The sequence below is a fragment of the Ranitomeya variabilis genome, chromosome 5, assembly GCF_051348905.1.
Source record: "Ranitomeya variabilis isolate aRanVar5 chromosome 5, aRanVar5.hap1, whole genome shotgun sequence".
In the NCBI taxonomy this organism is placed as follows: domain Eukaryota; kingdom Metazoa; phylum Chordata; class Amphibia; order Anura; family Dendrobatidae; genus Ranitomeya; species Ranitomeya variabilis.
Window position 1 is genome coordinate 22,917,576 of NC_135236.1, and position 21,029 is coordinate 22,938,604.

A 21,029-nucleotide genomic window follows, 5' to 3' on the forward strand; every position below is an offset into this window, starting at 1 on the left:
CCCACACTTGTAATCATTCCTCATTGGCTGAATTCGTGCTGTTTGAATTGAGAACTTCTGATTCCGGTATCCGATATGCGGCAAGTATCGGATCTCGGTATCAGAATTCCGATACCGCAAGTATCGGCCGATACCCGATACTTGCGGTATCGGAATGCTCAACACTACTAAGGAGTGTATGGGGGTGAGTCCGTTCCTCCTCGTGGTGCCCCTGGATAAAGCCTGCTGCTGCAGGCCAAACTGAACACGGACAAATCCTGTTGTAACTATTTTGTGACTGGCAGAACGGAAGGTGTAATCTTCAAACTTTTATAGATAACAACTACAGGAATGCCTGTCACAACTAAGAATATGATGAAGAAGTAGAACATGAAGAAGAATAATAGTTGAATAAAAAAAATATGAAGAATTTAACAAAAAAATAATAGGTAGAAGATGAAGATGAATAAGGTGAAGAAGTTGATGTCAAAGATGCTGCTGCTGAGGATGATGAAGAAGAAAGTGTGGGAGAAGTAAAAAAGAAGCTTAAGGGCAAGGAAGTAGTGAAACATCAATATCTGACAAAATAAAAAAAATCTTAACATAGTCAATATCTTTGTAACTCCGAACGTCTTAAAAAAAAATTAAATTCCTGCTATTCTATTTGATTGGGCTAAACCTCTATGCCTTTAATGTCTCCGCCACCTCCCCCAATACATCCTACATTATTCTTAGTTTTTTTCCTTCATGTAGAATGAACCTACAAGGAAAGAAAGGGTTTATTTTAATTCCGATATTTTGGTCCCATTGACTTGCATTGGTATCAGGTATCGGTATCGGCGAAATCCGATATTTTTTTAATATCGGCCGATCCAATCCGATACCGATACTTTCCGATATCGGAAGGTATCACGCAACACTATTAATGAGGCCTTCCTCCACCTCTCATCATTCTCCACCACTACATCACCAGGCTTCACGTGTTCCATGCGGCTAATTTTTGGGCAAGGGTGTCTATGATCCTCGTGAAATATTTTTTAAACATTTACCCCCCATGAGCAATTGCTTGTCAGGTCATGCACTCCATTACAAGTGTCAGACACCACACCCCTACATTTGACCTACTTCTTAACCTATCTCCTGCAATGTCTCCTTTACCTGCCTCTAGATGACCTTGGTGAAAGTGCTCTGAACTGTTATAGGCCAGTGAATTTTGGGCAAAGAGCCTGTGATGGCACTATTTTTTTAAGTCCAAAAAAGGACAACACATTGGGGAATTGGGCATGGCATTCCATTGGGCCTACTTCTTAACTCTGTCTCCTGCAATGTGTCCTTTAACTGCCACTAGATGACCAGGGTGCACATGCTCAGTACTGTTATAGGGCAGTGATTGTTGGGCACGTGGGCTGTAAAGGCACTATTTCATTTTGTAAAAACAGGACCCCACATTGGGCCTATTTCTTCAGTCTGTCTCCTGCAGTGTGTCCTTTAACTGCCACTAGATGATCAGGGTGCACATGCTCAGTACTGCTATTGAATTTCGTGCAAGTGGGCTGTGATGACACTATATTTTTAAGTCCACAAAGGAAAACACATTGGGGAATTGGGATTGACATTACTTTTGGCCTACTTCTTAACTCAGTCTCCTGCAATGTGTCTTGTTCCTGCCAGTAGATCACCAGGGTGAACGTGGTCTGTACGGGGCAATTAGGGCTAGGGGGTTGTGATGGCACTATTTTAATCAGTCCAAAAAGGACGCCACATTGGAGAATTGGGCATGGCATTCCACTGGGCCTACTTATAAACTCTGTCTCCTGCAATGTCTCTTGTTTAACTGCCACTATGTCACCAGGGTGAACGTGCTTTGTACTGTTATAGGCCGGTTAAGTTTGGTCAAGGGGGGCTATGATGGCACTAGTCTAATTTTACAAAAGGTACCCTCCATTGGTAAAACCACATCCTTGTTGGCAAACACTTCATAGCACCTTGTACCTTGTAGCTTAAAGAGCTTACTTGAAAATGTCCTTTTTGTGTTGCCTGTTTGCTAACATTGAATACAACACTTCATATAAAATTGATAAAGCAATGCTATTAGTTTGCCTCAGTAGTTCATTAAAAATACAGCTTTGTCCACTATATTAGTTTCTCTCCTTGTGAGCCTTGACTTTGTCTGCCTCAAATGTACAAATGGAGAATATACAAATGGCGATTTGTAAACAAGATTGAAATACTGTATGACAAATGCATTCAGACAATCACAGAGCTGCATTTCTTGTAAAACCTTTAGAAATGTGACAGACAATGCTCATAGTGACACAATCTTGATTAATGTTTGTTTATTCACTCTTCACAAACAGTTCTAAGCCTCTATATGTTTGCTGTTTGTCATTGTAAAACATTAAGGGTACCGTTACACTATACGATTTACCAACGATCACGACCAGCGATACGACCTGGCCGTGATCGTTGGTAAGTCATTGTGTGGTCACTGGGGAGCTGTCACACAGACAGCTCTCCAGCGACCAACGATGCCGAGGTCCCCGGGTAACCAGGGTAAACATCGGGTTACTAAGCGCAGAGCCGCGCTTAGTAACCCGATGTTTACCCTGGTTACCAGTGTAAACGTAAAAAAACAAACAGTACATACTCACATTCTGGTGTCCGTCAGGTCCCTCGCCGTCCGCTTCCCGCACTGACTGAGTGCCGGCCCTAAAGTGAAAGCAGAGCACAGCGGTGACATTACCGCTGTGCTCTGCTTTTACTTTACGGCCGGCAGTCAGTCAGTGCGGGAAGCAGACTGCAAGGGACCTGACGGACACCGGAATGTGAGTATGTACTGTTTGTTTTTTTTTTACATTTACGATGGTAACCAGGGTAAACATCGGGTTACTAAGCATGGCCCTGCGCTTAGTAACCCGATGTTTACCCTGGTTACAAGCGAACACATCGCTGGAATGGTGTCACACACACCGATCCAGCGATGACAGTGGAAGATCCAGCGACGAAAGAAAGTTCCAAACGATCTGCTATGACGTACGATTCTCAGCGGGGTCCCTGATCGCTGCTGCGTGTCAGACACAGCGATATCGTATGGATATCGCTGGAACGTCACGGATTGTGCCGTCATAGCGACAAAAGTGCCACTGTGAGACGGTACCCTAAGGTTTACTGAAACTATGTCGGTGGTGGTTTGATCTAAATCCTTGTGGCTTTTATTTTCCTGGGGTTTATGGCCCCTCGTCTGATGACTCCATGATATCTCAGTTTCATCCAACCTTGAAAAGTGGCCACTTGAAGGTGTGGGTGAAACTAGAATAATTCTTGGGTTGTTGCCTCCGATGTTCCTGCTGCCGATTTGGTTTGTGCTTTCCATTTGGCTCGTCCTGATCGGCCTGGGAGCTCTGGTGAGGGTTCGGTGGCCCCACCTCAAGGGGGGGTACTGTTGTGAATTCCGTTCTGGAGCTCCCTCCTGTGGTTGCTAATAGGGTTGAGCGAAACGGGTCGTTCATTTTCAAAAGTCGCCGACTTTTGGCAAAGTCGGCGTCTCATGAAACCGAGCCGATCCCAGCGTTGCATTGGCCATGCGGTACGCGACTTTTGCGCCAAAGTCGCATTTCAATGACGCGAAAAGCGCCATTTCTCAGCCAATGAAGGTGAACGCAGAGTGTGGGCAGCGTGATGACATAGATCTCAGTCCCCACCATCTTAGAGAAGGGCATTGTAGTGATTGGCTTGCTTTCTGCGGCGTCACAGGGGCTATAAAGGGGCATTCCCGCCGACCGCCATCTTACTGCTGCTGATCTGAGCGTAGGGAGAGGTTGCTGCCGCTTCTTCAGAAGCAGGGATAGTGATAGGCAGGGTACATAAAGCTGCAAACCGCTTGTGCTGTAGCGATTTCCACTGTCCAACACCACCTTTTGTTTGCAGGGACAGTGGAAGCTACATTTTTTTTTCCTCAGCGCTGTCGCTCATTGGGCTGCCCTAGAAGGCTCCCTGACCCTGATAGCTGCGTTGCTGTGCCTGTGTGTGTACGACGCTGTGCAAACCAACTGCTTTTTTCAAAGCACAAATCCTCTTGTTCCTTCCTTTCTGCACAGCTGTTTGTGAAACTAGAGTTACTACATAGTGTTTAACACAAAAAAACAGAATAGAAACGTCCACACCATCATTAAAAATATATAGAATTTAATTAATTATATCTCTATAACAAAGTAACAAAACATCAATACAAAATTGTCACAGAACTGCATCAAAGTGCTGTAGGCACTATGCACTTATCAGAAAACATAGAGGAGACATGACGGTAGACCGGATCGAGGGGGGAACATAGGGGTACATCCCTATGGTGTAAGCATGAACCAGTAACACATAAATAGGAGACCCAATAAATCCTTAATATAATAGGTTAATAATCAGGCATAGCCATTCCTAGGAATCCCATCGTTTCAGCGGTACATGCTTACCCATTTAGAAGCATCAAGGGATCGCTCCCTCTTCTCACAGCACCCCCGGACGCGCGTTTCACATTCTAGCTTTTTCAACAGTGTTATTCGCTATATAAAACCAGTGAAACATGACTAAGACAGATGCCAAAACTGTGGTACCTGTACATGTACAGTGTGCTGATACCTGCATAATTGGGGACGTCCATGCAGTGTAGGTAATCTCCCAGGGGTTCTCTGTCTTGGTGTTGCTTCTCTGATACTCCAGGCAGATGATGTTTAAAAGCCTCTTGGTGATAATCTAAGTATACTGTAGGTAGTTAATCTTCATATACACATAATCACTATATTTATTTAATTCTTGTATGTACTTATTAACCTGTGTATGTTAACACATGCAAAAGAGTACGCATTCACACTATTCAATCACACTATTCCTTGAATTTTGTAGTTTGCAATAAAAATGAGTTGTATTGCAAGTATTAGCCTTTTTAAAGCTGTATCTGAACCTTAGTGTTAAAAACATGTGAAATAAAATTGGCAAATTCTCCTGTAAATAATTGTGCAAAGGGAACCATCATACCATTAAAAAATAAGAGTGAATTTTCCTGGGCCCATCCAGTATGTGGATTCCAAGGCCTAATGGGGTGCATATGACTATGCAGCAGGGCTGGCCTTCCTGCCAATGTATAGAACAAAGGAGTACAGAGCACAAAATGCATAATGTGAAGTGGATTTTCCTGGCCCATCCGGTATGTGGGTTCAAAGGCTTATTGGGGTGCATATGAATTGGTAGCAGGGCAGGCATTGAATTCAATGCAACATTTTTTCTGGAGTCCACTCTGGACATCTTATGACAGGTGTATTGTGGTGCGTCATAATTTTTGGCAGCCCATCCACTCACAGCATGGGCTACTACAACAGCTTAGGCTACTTTCACACTAGCGTCGTTTGGCCTCCGTCGTAATGCGTTGTTTTGGAGAAAAAACGCATCCTGCAAAAGTGCTTGCAGGATGCGTTTTTTCTCCATTGACTTGCATTAGCGACGCATTGCGATGGATTTCCACACATCGTATCCGTCATGCGACGGATGCGTCATGCTTTGGCGGACCGTCAGCACAAAAAAACGGTACATGTAACTTTTTTTGTGCCTACGGTCTGCCATTTCCGACTGCGCATGCGCAGCCGGAACTCCACCCCCTCCTCCCCGGACCTTAGAATGGGGCAGCGGATGCTTTGAAAAAATGCATCCGCTGCCCCCGTTGTGTGGCGCTTGCACAGTATGCATCGGTACGTCAGGCTGACGCAACGCAACTGCCCCGTACCGACGCTAGTGTGAAAGTAGCCTTAGGAGACCCACTGATTCACAATGGCCCTTTAAGAAGATTAATTCCACCTGATGCACCAGTAAAAATAGTTCCTATTACTTTAATAGTCCCTCCTTCGTAAATGAAACAAGATGGGTCTTGTTATATGTCACACACCACATGGCCAGCTAGGGGGGTTAAATGTTACAGTGATATTTCCCAGTGAATGCATTTGTAGTGGTTGAAAGCAATGTTAAAGTTGAAAAATGCTTCAAAAAGGCTGCGTCTGAACTAAGCCTAAGTGGGAGAGGAAATTTTCGGTCTGGGGTGAAATATTTGCCCTTACAGGCAAGTCATTAACCTGCAAAGGATGTACCTTGACATATTTCCCATTCTGGTTTCGCTTTGATGTGTTTTTTGTGGCATTGGAAAAAATGGCATGAATCTCAGAAAAAAATGATTAAGGCTGTGAACTAGGAGTCAGGAATGCTTCCAGGGGCGATCCCAATGAGGTCCCTGTGTCATTTGAGCAGTGTTTCCATCATTTTCAGATGGTTTTAGACCTTAAAAGGACCATCGGGGGATCGCGGTAAAAATACTCGGTCTCCCATAGATTTACATTGAGCTCGTTGTTCTGGCAGAGTACCCGAGTATTCCAATTTGCTCAACCCTAGCAACGAGCACCTGAGCATTTTAGTGCTCGCCCATCACTACTGCCTACCTAGCGCTGCAATATGTATGCACATACAGTGCCTGCAGGCCTTGCACTGCTGTGGATATGCTGTGCCCTGCCTACCTAGCGCTGCAATATCGGGTCCCACAAATTAGCCTTAAAAAGGACTGTTGGTTTCTGACGAGTTGTGCATGTAAGAGTTGCAGACCTACACTACCTCTAAAACCACGATTCTGACCCTATCTCGGCAGCAGCTTTCCCAACTCTCGCTGAAACAAGAACAGAATGGTGTCTGTATATAGTAGGATGTCTGTATATAGGAGTGGTGTCTGTATATAGGGGCATATCTGTGTGTAGTACTTGTGTCTGTATATAGAAGTGGTGTCTGTATATAGGGGGATGTCTGTGTATAGTACTGGTGTCTGTATATAGGAGTTGTGTCTGTATATAGGGAGCTATCTGTATGTAGGGGGATGTCTGTATATTGGGGGATGTCTGTATATAGGATTGGTGTCTGTATACAGGAGTGGTGCCTGTATATAGGAAGATGTCTGTATATAGGATTGGTGTCTGTATATAGGAGTGGTGTCTGCATATAGGGGGATGTGGCCAAAGTGGCTACCGAGGGGCTGTGTGCACCAAAGTGGCTACCAAGGATTCCTGCATGCCAAAACGGCTACCAAAGGGCCAAAGTGACGAACAAGGGGCCCTGCACATCAAGGGGCCAAAATTGCTACCCAGGGGCAGGGTCCTGCATGCCTGACTTGCTCCTGAGGTTCATTGGCACAAAAGTGGTTTCAAAGGAGCCCTGGGAACCAGACTGGCTCCTGAGGGGGCCCGCACAACAAAGTGGGTCTTGGACTTCACATATGGTGGTGACATCACACAGGTCCTTTATCCTTCACCCAATATTATATGATGGTGACATCACTACATTACTCCAATTGGCTGCATATACAACCGATCTCAGGTTGTGCCACCGCTATATGCAACATTCATATTCTAACTTTACTTTCTGACAGTCGACACCTGATACACTGCTGTAAAGCTGACAGCGCTGTTCAAGCACCATGTATTTCCTTCAGGAAATGCCCATCTAGTTTTGTATGTTGGTTCATAATGGCTGCATCTGTAGTTTAGCTTATATTAGATGACAATTTTTCAGGGAAAGGCTAACCCTAGGAACACACAGTTTGTTTCCTATCTTTAACTTGTTAGATGCATATTAGCAGAATACTGTCTCGGTCCTAGGTAAATAGATGGGGCATAATACATATTTTATTGTAATATCATGCTATGTGCTAATATCAGGTTTCTTGTTCCCAAATAAAAAAAAAAAACAATTATAGATGGCTGTCACTTGTCACACAGATATTTTTTTCTTTCTGGTGATCTAGGAGTTGCTGTCAGTACACTTATTTGATCAAGCAGTCGGTGTTTATAACACACAATTCTGTTCCTGCCAGGAGATGTGCATCACAGAGATGGTGGGAATGAAGAAAACCCTGATCAGAGCAGTTAATCCCTTTAGTACTTAAATTATCATTGATTGCTGATCTGTACATAGGAAGAAGTACCATTATAATAGTAAATGTCAGATCCAACTGTTTAAAACAATGGACTTGTGACACTATAAAAAATGTGGCTTCCATTAATATAAAAGCTTATTATTACTTATTATTTAGAAGGATCTAGATAAGCTTGAACACTGGGAAGCAGCTAATAGAATGGTATATAACAGGGATAAATGAAAGATTTTACATCTAGTTAAGAAAAAGAAAAATTACATCTATAGAATGGGAGGAATAGAACTAAGCAACAGCACATGAGAAAAAGATGGGTATACTAATAGATCACAGACTGCACATGAGCCAACAGTGTGATGCAGCAGCACAAAAGACAAACACAGTGTTAGGGCTAGCGGAACGCACCAAATATTTAGAGAAAAGGAATAAGGTGCGTTCGCAGCCCGGGGTCCACCGTTCAGAGATGGAACCTGCTGCTAGGCAATGACGGACTATATGGCGGTACAATGAGGATACACACACGGGTTAGCTTCACCATGTGTGAAATAAGCGAACCCTGTTGCGTCACATTGTCGCAGTACCACACGTAACAGAAATAATCATACAGTAGCACAAGAGGGCATGCGGTGCCGCACTGGCGGATGCCACTAACCACCCAGACTTGGGTTTAGAAAGTGCAGTGATAGTGCATGGTCAGCCAGCCCTCTTCAAAATACCAGGATAAGAGATTTATCTGACCATTCCAGCTCAGACGCTCATGTCTGGAAGTGGACGGCAAAATGGCTGACCATGGACGAACCCTAAGTCAATGCCAGCAGTTGGAGCGCCATATCATGGGTGACTTGGGGTCCTAAAATGACATGTTTCAGAGTGCTCAAAAACTGAAGCGCACTCTGCACCACATGATCATCACGCTCCCACAGCGGCGTAGCACACTCCAATGCCCTGTCCGACAGCAGATAAATTATGAATAGCACCTTTGCCCGCTCTGTGGGAAAACATGCAGCCAGGAGCTCAAGGTGTATACCGCACTGGCTCACGAAACCCCTACAGGATTTACTGTCACCAGAGTATTTCTCTGGCAGCGGGAGGTGAGATAAGGTCGGAACAGAGGTGGCAGTGGGTAAAGCTGCCGCAGCCACGCTAGCAGCCTGAACAGCTGTTGCGGTAACATCCACCACTGAGGTTGCACGCTCAAGAGCCGCCAACCTGCCCTCCAGCAGCTGGATGTACCCCTGCAATCGCTGTTCGTCCGTAATTACTTAGCCAGACCCTGGCGCTAGTATAATGTTAGAGGTAGCGGAAAGCACCAAATAATCAGAGAAAAGGAATAAGGTGCGTTCGCAGTCTGGGGTCCACCGTGCAGAGATGGAACCTGCTGCTAGGCAATGATGAACTATATGGCAGTACAATGAGGATACACACACGGGTTAGCTTCACCATGTGTGAAAGAAGCGAATCCCGTTGCGTCACAGGGCCATAGTACGGCACATAACAGAAATAATAATACAGTAGCACGAGAGGGCATGCGGTGCCTCACTGGTGATGCCACTAACCACCCAGACTTGGGTTTGGAAAGCGCAGTGATAGCGCACGGCGCCGCACTGGCGGTCACAGCAATAGACGCTGTTTGTGTACTATGTTGGTAAAGTCGGGCGCTAGATTACAATCATCCTCCTTACGCAAGCATTCAAGCACAGGTAGGGGATGATTAAAGAGCGACTTTCACTCACAACACACATACATAAACAAGTGTATACTAGCGCATGGCCGTGCAGCCCTGCGAACCTTTTATAGCTGCAGCAAGTTCAGGACCTTTCTAGAGGACCAATAAGAACTGCTACAGTAACTGAGTAACTTCAGGACCTTCCTAGAGGACCAATAGGAGCTGCTGCAGTACCTGAGCATGTGACTCTAGACCTCCACTGAGAGGTCTTTCTTTGGGCATGTTCAGAAGGGAAAAAACAGGAATTAGTCCCAGAGAAGTCTGCTCGCTGCTGACCAGTACAGACTACAATAGAAGAGACTGGAAAGGCAGCAGTAACCCTTTGCACAGAATCAGACTGAGCGAGACGCTGGGACCGACGTCTCTGCTGAGCAGACTCCACTGCGGCTGATGCAGAATGAGAGACCGCAGCAGACAAGGATCGAGATTCCCCCTGTGCAACGGCTGGAACTCGACTCCTAACACACAGTTCTAGGATGTATGAAAGGAAGTATAGAGTCTAGATCACGTGAAGTAATTACCCCCTATACTCCTGCTTGGTCGGACCTCATCTGGAATATGGTGTCCAGTTCTGGCACCACATTTTTAAAAAGACATTGAAAAACTGGAGTAAGTTCAGAGAAAAGTGACCAGAATGGTGAACTGCCTGCAAAGTAGGTCCTACAAGGAACGGTGAAAAGATCTGGGAATGTTTGGCTTGCAAAAAAGAAGGCTAAGAAGAGACTTAAAAGCTGTCAAATATCTGAAGAGATATCACAGTGTAGAGGGATCATCATTATTACTCTTATTTGCACATGGACACTTGAGAAGCCATGGAATGAAACTGAGAGGGAGAAGATACAGTTTACATATTAGAAAAAAAAAAAACTTTTTGACAGTGAGAGTGATCAATCACTGGAACAGGCTGCCATGAGGGGCGGTGAAGTCTCCTGAAATGGAAGTCTTCAAACAGAGGCTGGACAGAGATGGTTTAGTGACATTGGACAGAATGACCCTGGAGGTCCCCTTCAACTCTAACATTCTATTCTATGATATCTTGATGTATGTAACAATCTATAGTTTCAAGAAATAACATTCACTTATGTAGCAATGAGAAAGGTTATAGAAGCACTCCTCTTCCCATCAAATATTTTATCCTCTTAATATATTGCAATTAATATATCATACAGCACTGTATGCGCACAATTGTTCATTGTTCCTTTCTATCCATCTAATTGTTCTCCTTTTTTTCTGCTCTATGTAGAAACAGAAAGTCTATTTTCCCTGCAAAAATCCTTCCCCTTTTTAAAGGGAAGGTGCCACCAGTTTTTTTGTAGTTTGTTTTTTTGTGAAATTAAGCTTAAAATAGTAAATAAAATGTATTAATGCAATGTTTGCACTGTTTGCAAACATTTCTTTATGAAAAATATTATATATTTTCTTACAAATATATATATTGACCACTAGGGGGAGCATTTTCTGTTTTAGACCTCAACCAGCTATAGTGAGACTTACCAGCTTTACTGTTAGCTGGAAAATTGGGGCAGTAACTGCTGACATCACCATTTCCCTCCCCTTTTGGGTGGTCTAATATCCCTGGGGCAGAATGAAGTGCAGCATCACAGGGCAGAGCCATTTTGTGTGTGACTGCCCTGTGATCTGCTATCACCAGCAGTTACTGCATCAGAAACACAGCTACAGAGTTTACAGAGGAGTAGAACACAGTGGGCTCAGCAGCATGGTGGACTGGAGGAAAAGTGAAGACATGTGGTGTTTATGTATGGAGCGGCATTATCTGAGCAGAGCTGTCTGTGACTCATCCCTCAGTAAGATAAGAAGGAGCTCCAGGTCTGCAGTTAATGGCCAGGCAATGTGGAGGGAGGGGAGAGATACATTGTATGGCTGAGAAAGACTGATGGGAGAGAGACAGGTAGAATGATGAGTGAGATACATATTGAGCATGCTATGCTATATTGTGTGCATGCTATGTCTCTCTTGTTTTGTGACTAACACTCTTGCCATCCCCCCTTCCCCCACCTTAATCCCTTTCCTGTCAGCTCTCCTGCTCTCTCTCCAGGTGTCAGCTCCCTCTCTGCAGGCTGTGAGTGCAGCTTACCAGAGATCTCCGGGACTGTGTGTGAGGAGGCAGAGACAGCGCAGGAGAAGCACCCAGGGAGGGCAGCGTGTGAGAGCAGTGGATGTCTGCTCAGGACGTGCTTCTCTCCTGTGATAGAGTAAGTGGAGCTCAGCAGATAGCACTGGGCTATAATAAAATGGAGGCTAGTCACACCTACAGCAGTGAATTGTGCAGCCCACAGAGGCGTGCCCAGCTCACTGCTAATGCTGCTCCAATGTTATAGATAGGGTCAGCTCTGGTCTTTTATCTCCTATGTCCATGGGGTGCCGTAAAATGACACTGATAATGTTGTGAACTGCTGAGAAACCAAGATCTCAGCCCCCAGTGCTTTCTTTAAACTCATATAACACACAAAATCTGTTTCACATGCATTTAAAACTTTGTTATAGCAGCATGTTATGCTTCATTAAAGTGATTTATTAATGATCTACAAACGCGGTACCTTCCCTTTAACTCCTAACCCAGCTGCTCCTTCCTCCTGCCAGGGACTTTTGAAGTGACTTATTCATAGAGGGAAATTTGACCACTTGATTCTATATAGAACTTGGAAGGTTTCAGCTCGTCAGTTTTATTTTTGTGATGTCATAGATGTAAAGGAAAAGAAAATAATTAATTGGGTAGAACTGCAAAATGAGCAATTGTAAGTACATAGTGCCATATAATAGGAAGATTGCAATATTATACGTGAATAAAAACTTTGATGGGAGGAGGAGTGCTTCTTTAAAAAAAAAAGGAATTGTGGAAAAAAATTATGACAATTACTGAAAAAAAATGTTGTCGTTCAATCATCTCATCCATGATTTATTGTGAATATTCTGTCAAGAAAATCCAGAAGACAAATCTATTGTTCCTCCCTTTCCCCATCTGGAAATACAGTAATCAGCTAAGATAGTCTCACAAATATGTGTGCTGCATTTAAGTATATCCTTTATATTTTCTAAACATTTGTTGTAGAGCTCTCCTGATCTCCTGATTCCTCAGACTGTAAATGATGGGATTCATCATTGGAGTCACCACAATGTACAGCAGAGACAAAAACTTGTTCATGCTCAATAATTTGTTATTGGATGGTATTGTGTAAACCATGATGAGAGTTCCATAGTAGATACATACAGTGGTGAGATGGGAGCCACATGTGGAGAAGGCTTTTGACAAGTTACTGATGGATGAAAGGGTCATTATGATGTAGAAAATACTCAAATAGCTGATAAGAGTTAAAGCAAAAGGGATGAGACCACCAATGATGGTTACTACATAGTCAACCAAAGTCAATAGGCAAGTGTCGGAGGTAGTCAATTCAAGAAGTATCTCAAAGTCACAGAAGAAGTGGTCTATTGTGTTGTTGCCACAAAACTCCAGCTGCCAAACAAAAATCATCTCAAAGGAAAAGACAAAGTTAAAAAACCAGGAGCCAAGAACCATCTTGAAGCAAACATGAGGTTGCATTATAGAATTGTAGCTCATCGGTCTGCAAATGGCCAAGTACCGATCATAAGACATTATACTGATCAGAATAATCGGGTTATAACCAAATATGAAGACCATATGGAGATGGAAGATGCAATTCCTCACTGGCACCTCCTTCATGTCATATAGAATTATATTTAACATCATGGGCATAATGGTCGTAGTGGAAAGGATATCGGCTACAGCTAGATGCTTGAGAAAAAAGAACATTGGGATTTTGAGGTTGCGATTGGTGGAAACCAACACTATAATAAGGAAGTTTCCACCCAGTATTATCAGGTAAGAGAAGAGGAAAAGGATGAAGAGCAGAAATTTGTATTTATATAGACCTGTAAATCCAAGGAGCAGGAACTCTGTGACTTCAGTCTGGTTAACGTCACACATTTTTAGTGAATACACTGAAAACAAGAGAAACTGATTGAAGACTCTTGTAAGAAAGTGAATTATGTAAATAATGAAAACATTAAAAGATCACAATAATCTATATCTAGAAAAAATACCTCATACACAGATTATCGATGCTGATAAGCCCCACGTGGAGATGACCCTCGGAGAATTGTGCCATAAGACTACGGCAGTCCGCAACTCGTATTATTGAAAGTCAGTTACCAAGTGGCTGTGTGACCATGTGAAACTTGGGTGATACTGCGACTAAACTCATGAGGGAATTGTTGCCACGTATACAGTAAGGCTACGTTCACATTTGCGGTCCGCGCCGCAGCGTCGGGTGCCGCAGCGGCGCCGCATGCGTCATGCGCCCCTATGTTTAATATGGGGGCGCATGGACATGCGGTGCACTTGCGTTTTGCGCCGCATGCGTCACTGCGGCGCACGCGTCCGGGCGCAGAGGACGCAGCAAGTTGCATTTTTGCTGCGTCCAAAATCAATAGAAAAAAGGACGCATGTGGCGCAAAACGCAGCGTTGTGCATGCGTTTTGCCGCGTTTTTGTTTGCGTTGTGCGTTGCGGCGCCGACGCTGCGGCGTACAACGCAAATGTGAACGTAGCCTAATTTAGGTATCATGAAGTATTCCTTCCATTTCATATAAAGTAAGAGAACTTAATAAATTATCTAATTTTATACTTTCAGAAATAATAAATGAGGTTATCGGACACTTAAACCTTGATAATTAAATCAATAAAAATGTGATTTCGCCTTTTTGAAAGGATTTTCCAAGGAATTTCCATTCTTTGAGATACTATTTGTATTTAATTTCCCTTTTAATACTCTAGGGTATCTAGACCGCAGAACATAATAGAAGTAATATGTAAAAAATAAAAAATAAATTCTTATACTCACCTCTGCAGTCCCTTCTTTCCTCACTGTCACCCGTCCAGTCCTTGTCGCAATTTCTGCTCCTGTAGAGAGTGCTACAATCCTCAGGGCTCTAACACATGAGCGGGGAAATCCAGCTCTGATGAAACCAAGGAGGATTCTGCACAAAGAATAAAAGGTAATAGAATCTCGACGTTCCTCCTGAATTTGCGCATACATTCCCAGAACCATACCAGGCCTCATCAGAGCCGGATGTTCCAGCTCAGAAGGTCCAAGGATATTATTACATGCAGCCTAAATAAGATGATGTGACAGGGACCAGACAGGTTACAAAGAGGAGCAAAGGGGTAAGAGACATGAGCAGTAGGGTTGAGCGACTTTTACTTTTTGGGGGTCGAGTCGGGTTTTGCGAAACCCGACTATCTCAAAAGTCGAGTCGAGTGCAATCGGCCGATTATCGCGAAAAGTCGGGGATCGACCGAAACACGAAACCCAATGCAAGTCAATGGGGAAGCATAGTCGGCAGTGAGTGGGGGCCAGGAATACACCTACAGTGCCCATTTTAATGGCAAAAACATCCATTCTTGTTTCTGCAGCTTGTCAATCTTAATTAACTTTATAATAATAGTTGTGCATTGGAAATTGGGGGTCATGTGGCTAAAGTTGTGGGGGGTAGGTCTGGTTCAAGTTTTTAGTGGGCCCAGGAAACGTGGACTATGTCACGGCGGTGGAGCAGTGAGAGGTAAGTATTTCAACTTTGCAAGTGCTGTGATCCTGAGCAAGCAGGGGGGGGGGCACTCGTTGGCATTGGCACTGGCACAGGGCCCCTCAAAGTATGGCGGTGTGTTTGCACGGCGGGGGCGCCTCCCACCGGCAGTGACACTTCTGCGTACTCTGAGGGGCCCTGTACCTGTGATGTCGCCAACGAGTATGCCCCCCCACTTGATGAAGGAACCTGCACTTTCATCTGCACCTTCCTCTTTGTCCCTGTGTAAGGTGGCATAGTATGCGGGATGGGGAACCTGACTTTCAGCAGGGTCAGATTGTGGCTGTGTAGCGTGCAAGGGGAATGTAGTGGTCTGGGTCAATGTACCACAAGACTTATCTAGCAGTGGCTGGGCAATGGACAGGATGAGGATGAAACACGGATATAGGCCCAAATAATAAAGTGGGCTAAATGCAGTTCAAAATTGGTAACAGGACTAACCAGGCGGCATTGCTTTGTTCAGTGTAGTAGAAAACCCAGGAGCAACAGACACCATTTTAAGGGCCCAACCAGAGTAGTAGGCCCAATGCAGTTTAATATTACAAATAAAGGCTGAAAGCCTGAAGATGGAAGCTCGGGAAAACAAAACAGGAGAAAACCCAGGAGCGGCAGACACCGTTTTCAGGGCCCAACCACACTAGTAGGCCCAATGCAGTTTAATATTTCAAATCTAGCCCGAAAGCCTGAAGATTGAAGCTCTGGAAAATAACACAGGACAACACCAAGGTGCGGAAGACACCATTACTTGGCCCAACCAAAATAGTAGGCCAACTGCAGTGTTATATAAACAACAACTTAATGAGAGCCTGAAGATTGAAGCTCAGCTCTGTACAGTGGAGAACAGAAAGCAACGGCAGACACCGTTAGTAGGCCCCAACCACACTAGTAGGCCAACAGCAGTGTTATATTAACAACAACTACTTAAAGAGAGCCTGAAGATTGAAGCTCAGGCAAGTAAACCTGGAGAACACCTTTGAGGGCCAGACACCGTTAGTAGGCCCCAACCACATATATTAACAACAACTACTTAATGAGAGCCTGAAGATTGAAGCTCAGCTTTGTACAGTGGAGGACAACACCAGGGAGCGGCAGACACCGTTAGTAGGCCCCAAGCACACATATTAACAAAAACTAGTTAATGAGAGCCTGAAGATTGAAGCTCAGGCAAGTAAACCTGGAGAACACCTTTGAGGGCCAGACACCGTTAGTAGGCCCCAACCACACATATTAACAACAACTACTTAATGAGAGCCTGAAGATTGAAGCTCAGCTTTGTACAGTGGAGGACAACACCAGGGAGCGGCAGACACCGTTAGTAGGCCCCAAGCACACATATTAACAACAACTAGTTAATGAGAGCCTGAAGATTGAAGCTCAGGCAAGTAAACATGAAGAACACCTTTGAGGGCCAGACACCGTTAGTAGGCCCCAACCACACATATTAACAACAACTACTTAATGAGAGCCTGAAGATTGAAGCTCAGCTTTGTACAGTGGAGGACAATGCCAGGGAGCGGCAGACACCGTTAGTAGGCCCCAAGCACACATATTAACAACAACTACTTAATGAGAGCCTGAAGATTGAAGCTCAGGCAAGTAAACCTGGAGAACACCTTTGAGGGCCAGACACCGTTAGTAGGCCCCAATCACACATATTAACAACAACTACTTAATGAGAGCCTGAAGATTGAAGCTCTGCTTTGTACAGTGGAGGACAACACCAGGGAGTGGCAGACACCGTTAGTAGGCCCAAAGAACACATATTAACAACAACTAGTTAATGAGAGCCTGAAGATTGAAGCTCAGTCAAGTAAACCTGGAGAACACCTTTGAGGGACTGACACCGTTAGTAGGCCCCAACCACACATATTAACAACAACTACTTAATGAGAGCCTGAAGATTGAAGCTCAGCTTTGTACAGGGGAGGACAACACCAGGGAGTGGCAGACATCGTTAGTAGGCCCCAACCACACATATTAACAACAACTACTTAATGAGAGCCTGAAGATTGAAGCTCAGCTTTGTACAGTGGAGGACAACACCAGGGAGTGGCAGACACCGTTAGTAGGCCCCAACCACACATATTAACAACAACTAGTTAATGAGAGCCTGAAGATTGAAGCTCAGGCAAGTAAACCTGGAGAACACCTTTGAGGGCCAGACACCGTTAGTAGGCCCCAACCACACTAGTAGGCCAACTGCAGTGTTATATTAACAACAACTACTTAATGAGAGCCTGAAGATTGAAGCTCAAGAAAACAAAACAGGAGAAAACCCAGGAGCGGCAGACAACGTTAGTAGGGCCCAACCAGACAAGTAGGCCAAATGCAGTTAAATATCTGATACTATAGGCCGAAAGCCTGAAGACTGAAGCTCAGCTTTGTACAGTGAAGGACAACACCAGGGAGTGGCAGACACCGTTAGTAGGCCCCAACCACACTAGTAGGCCAACTGCAGTGTTATATTAACAACAACTACTTAATGAGAGCCTGAAGATTGAAGCTCAGCTTTGTGCTGTGGAGGACAACTGTAATGGGAGACAGACACAATAAGTAGGCCTAAATAAGTAATTAGGCAAAATGCTGTTCAAAATTGGTAAGTGGAGTACACTTGCAGCATAGCGTGGTTCAGCGGAGGAGGGCATGTGTAATTAGTGGCTCTGACACACAAAGTAGGCCTAAAATAAAAATGAAGGCTATATTAAGTTCAAAATTGGTAAAAGGAGTACACATGTGGCATAGCTGGGTTCTGTGGTGGAGGACAACTGTTATGACAGGCTTACACAGTTACTAGGCACAAATAAGTAAGTAGGATAAATGCAGTTCGCTATTAGTACCAGGAGTACACAGGCGGCATAGCTTTATTCAGTGGAGGACAACTGCAAGGAGTGGACTGGCCAAGACAGACACACGTAGTAGGCCTACAATGGAAAGTAGGCTCTATGCAGTTTAAAGTAGGTTACATGGGTACACAGGCAGAATTGTTGTGCTCAGCGGAGGACAATTTGAAGGAGTGACCGCAGACAGACGTAAAAGGCCTAAAATAACATAATTGGCTCTATGCAGCTTCCATTGTGTGGCAGGGGTACACAGGCAGCATTGCTGTGCTCAGCGGAGGACAATTCGAAGGAGGGACCACAGACAGACTTAGAAGGCCTAAAATAACAAAATAGGCTCTATGCAGCTTCCATTATGTGGCAGGGGTACACAGGCAGCATTGCTGTGCTCTCAGGAGGACAATTCGAAGGAGGGACCACAGACAGACTTAGAAGGCCTAAAATAACAAAATAGGCTCTATGCAGCTTCCATTATGTGGCAGGGGTACACAGGCAGCATTGCTGTGCTCAGCGGAGGACAATTCGAAGGAGGGACCGCAGACAGACTTAGAAGGCCTAAAATAACAAAATAGGCTCTATGCAGCTTCCATTATGTGGCAGGGGTACACAGGCAGCTCGCAGGAGGACAATTCGAAGGAGCGACTGCAGACAGACTTAGAAGGCCTAAAATAATAAAATAGGCTCTATGCAGCTTCCATTATGTGACAGGGGTATACAGGCAGCATTGCTGTGCTCAGCGGAGGACAATTTGAAGGAGGGACCGCAGACAGTAATTACTCCCAAAAAATAAATAGATGTCAATGTATTGCCCCCCCCCAAAAAAAAAGGTGGGGCATACTTCGGTAGAGGGTTGGGGTCCTATGCTGACTTTCAGACATTGTAATTTGGTGCAAAGTATTTACTGTTGTAAAAGTAGGACAGGGCCCTCGCCTATTTTAAATAGCATCATACATGTCAACAAATTGTTATTGTCAGTGCCAGGCATTGAAGGATTTCAGCGCATAGACTAAACAGTGGTGGAGCAGCGAGAGATCATTTTGCAAGTGGTAGAGCACTGTTTGAGCTGGGGGGGCACTCTCTCGTGGCCGGCGGTACAGGACCAGGGCCCCTCATGTTACAAAGGTGTGTCTGACGTTGGGTGCGTGCCACCACCGCCAGAGACACTTCATTGTACTATGACGGACCCAGTGGCAGTGCCGTCGACCAAAAGTGGGCACACCCACCTCTTCAGACAAACGTCACTCTGACGAGTTGTGAATTCTGCTCTTGGGTTCCCTCCGGTGGTTGTTGGTGGTAGCGCAGTTGTCTCTGGATTGTAATCCAGGGCAGGTGTTTCTGCTTATTGCAGCTCTACTAGGTATTTAGGTGTGCAGGATCCATTACTCTTTGCCAGTTGTCCATTGTACTTGGAGGATTCACATCTCTGTCTGGTTTCTCCTGCCCTGCTGCCCAAATCAGCAAAGATAAGTTCTGTTTTTTGTTTCTGCAGCCCACATGCTGTGGGCTTTTCAGTTCAGTGCTATTTAATGTTTTTTCTTGTCCAGTTTAGACTGTGTAAGGATTTATTCAGTCAAGTTGGATTCTCAAGAGATGCAGATATACATTCCCTGTCTTTAGTTGGATGGTGGAATTTTTGTATTTTCTGCTGTGGATATTTTTTAGTGTTTTAATACTGACCGCTTAGTATTCTGTCCTATCCTTTTCTATTTAGCTAGAGTGGCCTCCTTTGCTATATCCTGTTTTCAGTCTGCGTGTGTTTTTCCTCTCCTCTCACGGTCAATATTTGTGGGGGGCTGCCTATCCTTTGGGGTTTTTCTCTGAGGCAAGATAGTATTCCCATTTCTATCTATAGGGGTATTTAGTCCTCCGGCTGTGTCGAGGTGTCTAGGATGGTTAGGTACATCCCATGGCTACTTCTAGTTGCGGTGTTAAGTTCAGGGTTTGCGGTCAGTACAGGTTCCACCTTCTCCAGAGAAGGTTTCATGCTGCTCCACGGTCACTGGATCATAACACTGACGGGTGCTTGCGCCAAGTGGTGAGACCACGGCCCTGTGGGGGGAGTTAGGCCATTTAGGGAGGTGTAAACATGTTGTATGCTGTACAAACAGCAGATGCAAATTTAGAGATTGGAACAGTCAGTAACACCAGTCTCAAAGCAAGACCTTTTTTCAGGAAAGCTAGGTGTCAGCCGGGAAAGGTGACGCAAAATAATCAGAAATCCACGAGTGGTTCATTTTAATGAAGGTTAGATCATCAACATTTTGGGTCGCCAGACGAGTCCTTTTTTCGGTCAGTATTGAACCAGCAGCACTGAATACTCTTTCTGATCGCACACTAGCCGCTGGGCAAACAAGCTCCTGCAATGCATATTCAGCCAATTCAGGCCAGGTGTCTATTTTGGATGCCCAGTAATCAAAGGGGAATGACGGTTGAGGGAGAACATCGATAATGGAGGAAAAATTGTTAGTAACCATACTGGACAAATGTTGTCTCCTGTCACTTTGAATTGATGCTGCAGTACCTGTCGTGTCTGCGGTCATTGCGAAATCACTCCACAACCTGGTCAGAAAACCCCTCTGTCCAACGGCACTTCTGATTTGTGAACCTCTAGCACCTCTGCCCTGTTTCCCCCTGCAGCTCGTGTGAGAACCATCACCGGCGCTGTGTGCTGGGAATGCCTAAATCAAACGGTCTACAAGAGTAGCTTGTTTGGTTGCCAATATTTGTTCGAGGTTCTCATGTGGCATGATATTTTGCAATTTGCCTTTATAGCGAGGATCAAGGAGGCAGGCCAACCAGTAATCGTCATCGGTCATCATTTTTATAATGCGTGGGTCCCTTTTGAGGATACGCAAGGCATAACCTGCCATGTGTGCCAATGTGCCAGTTGTTAAATCTGTGCATGTGCTGGGTTG